An 8539-nucleotide genomic window follows, 5' to 3' on the forward strand; every position below is an offset into this window, starting at 1 on the left:
AGCACGCTGGAAAACCCACCGAAAATCATACGATTTTCAGCGGGTTGGTAGCGTGCTCGGAAGACTAAAGCCGCACGGGCCGGTGTGCGCAAGCGCACTGCCCGCTCAACATTGCAATAATCGGCAAGCCCTCCCCTCAGCGGGGAGGGCTTGCCATGATCGCAAGTACGATCTGCCTGTACAAGATGGGCAGGTCGTACGAACTTTTAATGACCTTACAACCATCGCACAACGAAAGTCGTGCAATGATTGTAAGGTGTATGGCCAGCTTTACGTTCTTTGACAGCGATTTGGTCTTGCCCATGGTGGTGGGGTTTGAATGGAAGAAAGAGATTCTGAGGACAAGTGTCTTTTCTATACATAACGAGTTGTCGTTAGGAGCACCTTCTTCTGCTAGCCATACACCTTGCAACCATCGCACGACTTTCGTTGTGTGATGGTTGTAAGGTGATTCAAATTTCGTACGATCTGCCCATCTTGGACAGGCAGATCGTACTTGCGATCATCGCAAGTCCTCCCCGGCATTCGTCTTCCGAGCACGCCACCAACCCGCCGAAAATCGTACGATTTTCGGCAGGGTTTCCAGCGTGCTTAGAAGATGAAAGATGTGCGACCTTACAGTGGAAGCGGTCAAGCAAAACAAATGACAAACGTACTCAACAATTTGTCACCAGTTATACAGTAAGGTGCACACGAAATGGGCTTTGAACAGTAAAACAGTAGAAAGGCATCATGGCACACTCACAAACCAGCATGTAAAACAACTTGTCTCACCACTGAGGTTAATAACAGAGGTTTGTATATACGTCTTCTGCAGAAAATGTGAAAGCCGCAAGAGGTGCCTTGGCGCAGCAGTGCGGCTTTCACATTTTCTGCAGAAGACGTATATACAAACCTCTGTTATTAACCTCAGTGGTGAGACAAGTTGTTTTACATGCTGGTTTGTGAGTGTGCCATGATGCCTCTCTACTGTCTTACAGTGGAAGCGGTCGCACGTTGCCCATACACCTGACGATTATCGTACGATTGCGAGATCACCCGCGATTATTGTACGATATTCAGCAGGTGTATGGGCACCTTTACATTGACAGGAGTAATCTGTGTACCACATAGCCAGTATGTAGATGCCAGAATTATAGTTGGTTGGTAGGAGATCAAATACTTATTTTACTCACTGAACAGCAACTTAACCCATGTTTGGTTGATATTCTGTCTCTATCATTTAAAATACACATATGATAAAAATTATAGACCTTTCATTTCTTTGTTAGTGGGCAAACTTACAAAGTCTGGAGGGGATCAAATAATTATTTGCCACACTGTGTTTTAATAATATTAAAAAGGGACAAATATACATTTGTATTAGTAAGCCTGTAAAGTAGACATGTGCGATTCGTTCCGAATCGAAATTCGGACGAATTTTTGGAGATTCGCATGCATCCGAATTAAAGCTAAAATGAATGTAAACGAAACCGAATTCCCGATTTTCGAAATTCGTTAGCAGTAGTCCGGTCGAAATTTCGTTTATTGGACGAAATTTTGTTAGCAGCAAAGTGACATTAGAAAAAAAAAATGTTTTTTTTTTTTTTACAGTCTGCAGAAGATGGGGAAAAAAAAAAAAAGCGTGAGGTTCCCCCCCCAATTCATACCAGACCCTTTAGGTCTGGTAGGAATGTTATTTTTTTGGAACCCCAGCCCCCAAAAAATGGGGAAAAACACGTGGGGTCCCCCCAACAGTCCTACCAGACCCTTGATCCAAGCACTGGCCCAGCAGGGCAGGAAAGGGGGGGACGATCGAGCGCCCCCCCCTCCCTGCGCCTTACCAGGCCACGTGCCCTCGGCATTGCCGATGAGGGCAAGGGCCTCTTCCTTACAACCCTGACCCGGTGGTTGTGGGGGTCTGCGGGCAAGGGGGCTTATTTGCATCGGGTACCCCTTTTCGTCGGGTTCGGGTGCTCGTCGTGGCGGTGGGACTTTTTTTTATTTCGGCGGGGGTCGTGCATCCTGATTGACGCTGGATTACATCGATGGAGCCATTTATTTTTAATTTTTTTATTAAAGGAATAGTCAAAAATCTTTTGGTTTTTTTTTTCTTTCAATTAAAGGATTTTATCTAAAAGTCTGGACTTTTTACTAACTATTTGATTTAACCCTTTAGTGAATGGGTGGGGGTACAAATAAGCCCCCTTGCCCGCAGACCCCCACAACCACCGGGTCAGGGTTGTGAGGAAGAGGCCCTTGTCCCCATCGGCACGGACAGCCTCCCTATGCCGAGGGAACATGGCCTGGTAAGGCGCAGGGAGGGGTGGGGGGCGCTCGATCGCCCCCCCCCTCCCCTTTTCCTGCCCTGCCGGGCCAGTGCTCGGATCAAGGGTCTGGTAGGACTGTTAGGCGGGACCCCACTTTTTTCCCCCCATTTCTTGGGGCTGGGGTTCCCCCCTTAAAATTCCTACCAGACCTAAAGGGTTTGGTAGGGATTTTGGGGGGAACCTAATGCACTTTTTTTTTTAACTTGGGGGAGGGTGCCTCCTAACATTCCTGCCAGACCTAAAGGGTCTGGTATGAATTGGGGGGGAACCTCATGCTTTTTTTTTTTTTTAGTCACTTTGCTGCAATTTTCGTTTATGTATTGCTTTCCAATAAACGAAATTTCGACCGGACTACCGCTAATGAATTTTGTCCGAATCCCGAAACAAATTCAATTGCGGACCCGAATCCGAAAAAGGAAATAACGCAAAATCCGAATCAAAACGAAACTAAACGCACATGTCTACTGTAAAGTCATATTTGTTCATAATTGATAATCACATTTTTATAGACCCAATCATGACTGGCTCTCTTTAATGACATGTTTTAGTTTGTCATTGTGTAAGAAAAGATCAGAAGCTTGAAGAGAAATGATTTTGTAAAACAGGAGAATATTTATGAGGTTACAAGTGAAATTGTCCGTGGTTCATGCTTTGTAAGCATCTTAACCAATAGGATATTATTATTACTATACAGGATTTATATAGCACCAACAGTGGTGCCTGTGAGGGCTTACAATCTAAAAGGGAGGGGGGAAGTGATACATGAGGAGGGAGCTGTGTGGGGATGAATTGTTTGGGAACGGGATGGTTGAGGTGGGATAGGCTTCCCTGGAGAGATGAGTCTTTAGGGAATGCCTAAAGGCAGTCAAGGTGGGCGACAGATGGACAGGTTGGGGTAAAGAGTTCCAGAGGATGGGAGGGACTCTAGAGAAGTCCTGGAGGCGAGCATGGGAGGAGTTGACCAGGGAGCTGGAAAGCAGGAGGTCTTGGGAGGAGCGGAGCGGGCAGTTAGGGTGATACTTTGAGACCAGGTTTGAGATATAGCCGGGGGTGGAGTTGTGAATGGCTTTGTAAGTAGTTGTTAATATTTTGAATTTTATCCTTTTGGACAAGTGGAAGCCAGTGTAGAGATTGACAGAGGGGGGTTGCAGACACTGAGCGGTTGGCTAGGTGAATGAGTCTAGCAGCAGCATTCATGATAGACTGAAGGGGGGATAGCCTGTGTAGTGGAAGGCCAATGAGGAGGGAGTTGCAATAGTCAAGATGAGATATAACAAGGGAGTGGATGAGTAGTTTTGCGATTTTCTTTGGTGAGGAAGGGGCGTATTTTGGAGATGTTATGAAGGTGAAGGTGGCAGGATTTGGATAGTGATTGGATGTGGGGAAGAAAGGTATTTCATAGCATTGTATAAATAAATCCCACTGAGCTTGTCATATCAAAGTCCAAAGCTATGTGCTATATGTAAATTCAATCATTGAAATATTTGATAAGCTTTCTGCAGCATTCATTAAATAACACCTCCTGATCTTGCCACTTTCTGTTATAGGGTGACTGTGCTTTGTCCTTCTCTCCCAGGTATGTTCCTGCATTGTCATCCTGTCACATGGACGTCCGATGGAGACTGGAAGAGGCTGTTTCAACACACATTAAGATAGTATGGTCCACTGTAATAACCACCAAGAAACCCACCTGAGATAGTCCATGTAGCCATTCCTGGGGTGCATGCATGCATATATACAGGAAGTTGCTACAAAGAAGCTGCAGAAGATCAGCAGCAATGAGATGCAACAAAGAAGAAACAATATTAAAAAAAGCAGGTAATTGTTTACGATACACAGGCCAAAATAGCTGATTTGGAAAAATTCTCCACTTCAGCTCACTTTCCAGTTCAGCTCTGTTGTCCTAGATTTTTCACTTCTGCTACCTTCTCCAAACTCTTCACCCTTTTGTGAGTAACCTGTTAATGTCCGTCAGTTAGAGATTATATGTACTTGAAGAGTCAGGTTGTTATAAATGTACAATGACAATTTGGCCCAATCAAATTTGTGTCAAAAGAAATGCAAGAACTACAGCTTGAAGCTTACAGACCTTAATGATCTGACCACTGGATTGTGGATAATCTAGCTGCCAAACAATCGTACTGGCAAAGGATGGTGTTTGTTTGCTTTGGGCTTGTGCCTATGGAGATCAGGGACATGTAGTCAGTGGAGGCAGGTGAAGCTCTTACAGAGGAAAAAGCTGTCAGCTTCAACTCTGAAGCGGACAGCTTTTTCTCCATTCAGACCGGTTAGATAGCGGGGAAAGCTTCCCCGCTATGTAACCTGTCATGGACGGCGCGCTGCCTGTTAATTACAGGTGGCGCTGCATCCAGCTTTTGACAGGTAGTTGGGTTACACAGCAGGGGGCTTCCCCACTGCTTGTGTAACCTAACTTGGTGAGGCAAGAGCTGTCACAACCTCTACTCTGTGTTAGAGGCGTAAGCTCTGTGGATGGGTTGGACCAATGGCAAAGCGCCATTGGTCCAAGCTGTCCAATAAAAAAAAAAAAGACAAAAAAAAATGCCTCACCAGTGACAAGCAAGTGAGGGACAGGGAGGCTCCTCCCTGTCTCCTCCCCACACAGCTTGGTTACCGAGCTAGGGGCAGGGCTTCAGTGGGATGGGGGCTGAGCTATGACAGGCTGGGGGATGCCTCACCCAGCACAGAAGGTACTGCACGTCACTGATGGAGATAGCATAGGACAGCCTATGGAGCCTAGACAGACATCTTCAGCTGCTGGAATGATGCATCCCAAATTGGTCAATTGACTTACCCCTGAGAAAGTTTGGGCAGAGAGATATCCATCTTAGCCAATCAGAAAACAATTTAAAGTTTAACATTCATCTGAAGCCTCTAGTTTGCTCCAATAAAACTGATAAAAAGGTATTAAGGTAAATGTTTTAAAAGAGATGTAACTTAGTTCTTTTGAATTTTAATGTAGCTGGAAAAATGTATTTCTTATGCACCCTGCTAGACAGGGCTTAGTGGGGAGACTGAGTGGGTGTTTTACTTAATCTGCTTCTGCAGATATATAAATGTTTTGTCAATTTAAAGGGCTGTGGGAGAAACTAGGTGTGGCTATTCAGTGACAGGGCCATCATAGGTGCCAACATCGAAGCAGTCACTAGGGTGACCATGCTCCAGTGATTTCACTGCAGAAGAAAAAGCTTTGTCACACTGTCAAAGGAAATGCCTGTCTAATGATTGTACTGGCAGGATCAATGGGTATTTTCAAATAGAGCCGATTATTGGTATGGGCAGCAAAGATCACATATGAGATTGTATAGTTTGAGCATAGTGCTACTTTAAAGGAAACCTGCGAGAGGCATGGACCTGCTATTGCAGATCCCCTTTCAAAGAATACTAGCTACTTGGTCTGTCTCTGGCTTCAAATCATTTAGTAATAAAAAAAATGCATATTAGAAAGTCAAAGCAGGGATCTAAAGTCTCCCTGGTGTTCAGGGAGTCTCCCTCTTTTGGACAGCAGCTCCCTGATGTCCGCGAGAGAGGCATTTTCTCCCGGTAAGAGATCAGTGGGTAAAGTTTCAGAGTGAGGCTTGCCTCTCGGAGGAAGGTCATGTGATCTCTAGAGTAGCCTCAGAACAAGGCTTGCCTCCTGGAGGAAGGTCATGTGATCTGTAGAGTAGCCTCAGAACAAAGCTTGCCTCCTGGAGGAAGAAGCTACTTGCTGCACAGAGAGGGCGGACATAGACTACTATTGAGAGCAGGTACAAGCAATGAGGATCTACTGCTGCAGGGTTGAGAGAGTGCTGTTAACCCTTTGTGGATAATATAGAATCAATTATATGTCCTGGTTGTCTAGTTATAGAGAACAATTATTTCATTTGCTGCCCATAGCAACTAGTCAGCTGTGTATCAGGGACTTTACTCAGCGTTTTTTTAAAAAGGTCTTGGGCTGTCTAATAAATTGTGACCTTTACACTGACAGATACTTCAACATCAATTCACAAATCTGATGTATATATAAATAAATATATAATATTATTGCTTTATGCATTTTATTTTACTCTGTGTGTGTGTGTATGTATATTATCATTATTATTTCTTTTATATTCTGACGACGGCCGCTGTAAAAAAACAACCCAAAAAACAGAAATGGCACCTCGCTGAAATGAGACGGGAACCTCCCTGAAATAAGGTTTTGCAGGTTGGGATGTCTGTCAAAGTGAAATCAGAACTCCTAATCTGAATGCTTGTTTGAGGTCAGTGGCGCAAAGTATTGGAACCATTCAATGAATATGTCATCCAGATAATTCGTTTTCTCAGAAGATATTAGCTATGGCAAATTCCATATTCTGCCATATGAGGTCTGTGATCAGTGGCGTCACAAGGGGGGTGCGGCCCGCACCCGGGTGCCACCATTGAAGGGGTGACACCAAAATTACTCATTTTGGTGTCACCCCCCTCTGAAAAGTCGGGCGCTCGGTCATGGACCGAACGCCCGACAGTATCAGGAGAGAGGAGGGGACCCGGCGGTATACCTTATCCCGCTGGGTGACTGTCCCCTCTTGGTGATGGACGCCGGCAGGTATCAGCATACTGACGCGCGTGCGCGATGACATCATCGCACACGCGCAGTGACGTCTCGGCGGGGGGTACACTCGGTTACCGTTCCGGGTGTCACCCAGCCTCAGGACGCCCCTGTCTGTGATATCTATAGAAACAATGTGTTCATATCAAATACAAGTACTACTTTTGTACTAAATACAATATTCGATTTTTAATAAATGCAGACTAGTAGATGACAGGTACAGTCCAGCCTTCAACACCTAGGCTGGACAAAAGCACAAGCTAGTTAGAAGTCAATATAGCTGTACAGCTTGTCCTATCAGCCTTTTAAATGACCTTGTTTAAGTTCATGTAAATCCAGTCTGATGCCCACTGGTGATTTTAATCATATGAACACATTTAGTTTGACCTGTTCCAATACAAGTTCATTGTATAACAGGAGGACTGAATCGTTTCTCAGTCCTTCATTTGAACTTTGGTTTTATACTCCAGGATCACAAGGTAAGGCACTTTTTTTAAACCACGGGTAAATATTTTACTAGTTGAGTGGTGTTCTGCATATCAAGAGAGGTTTGTGATGGCCATTAGACATTTTAAAGCTCATAAAGCAGTCATACAATACTGTATATTAATCCTTGAACATGTTATATGTTATTTATTTGGATATAGGCCAGACATAAATTGATAAGAGCTCCCCTTTAAGGTTTCCAGCACACCAAAAAGTAATTTAATATGGGGGCTGCGCATTGCTGATGCTCTGAATCGGTAGGCACCTAGCTGTTGGCAACCTGTGTGCAGCCTTCATACTCAACAGGTTTACTTTAAGAGCTCGCTTTAAGTATTCGATGGGGATTAAAGATTATGTGCTTTCAGCATTTACTCTTTAATCCTGATCAAAAAGTAAATTGCAAGGGGTACCTGTTTGCTACTAAAAAGTGTCACAAGTGGCATTTGCTTTCACCCACCACTAGAGGGAGCTGAAGATAAAAGGCAAGCTTTGTGTTAGGATGACTAACCAGTCTGTCGCTTGTCTGCCCTTTAGAACCCTCTAGTGGTGGGAAGAAGCAACTGCTGGAGGAAGAGAGGGTGTTAACACAGCGGGATCCATTGAAAGGGGCACTTGCGACATATAGTATTTCTGGTGGTGTGTATGTAATCGGAAAGGATTGCGCCAAATGCATGAAAACCCTGCAAAATATTCATTGTTTGTACTGATGTGTGATAAATGCAATTGTTTTTTTTATTTATAGCAACACTTTTACTGTATGGTGCTATTGTAAAAAAATCATAGAAATACAGCTGTATTGATAAGGAAAATGAAAGTAAATAAGACATCTTCTATGTTGGAGTAAACTGTTAATTATGTCACACATGTAATTATTGTGCTGCATCCTTGAGACAATTCTGTGACAAAATTTTGTTTCCTCTAGAACTGACCTTTTTGATATGTTTACATTACTCTCCCAACTTCTCTGAATAGCTTATTTGCCTGTAAAACTCCCTACTTCCCAGGAGAGATGCTTGCGACAATTCTGTTAGAGTTGTAATCCAGTGGCGGAACTACCGCCGGTGCAGGCGGTGCGGACGCACCAGGGCCTTGGGGCTCTAGGGGGCCCAGCGCCGGATCGGTACCCAGCGGCCAGCGGGCCCCCCATCTCTGC

Source organism: Nanorana parkeri, unplaced genomic scaffold, assembly GCF_000935625.1.
Source record: "Nanorana parkeri isolate BGI_ZX_2015 unplaced genomic scaffold, ASM93562v1 scaffold2561, whole genome shotgun sequence".
NCBI lineage: Eukaryota > Metazoa > Chordata > Amphibia > Anura > Dicroglossidae > Nanorana > Nanorana parkeri.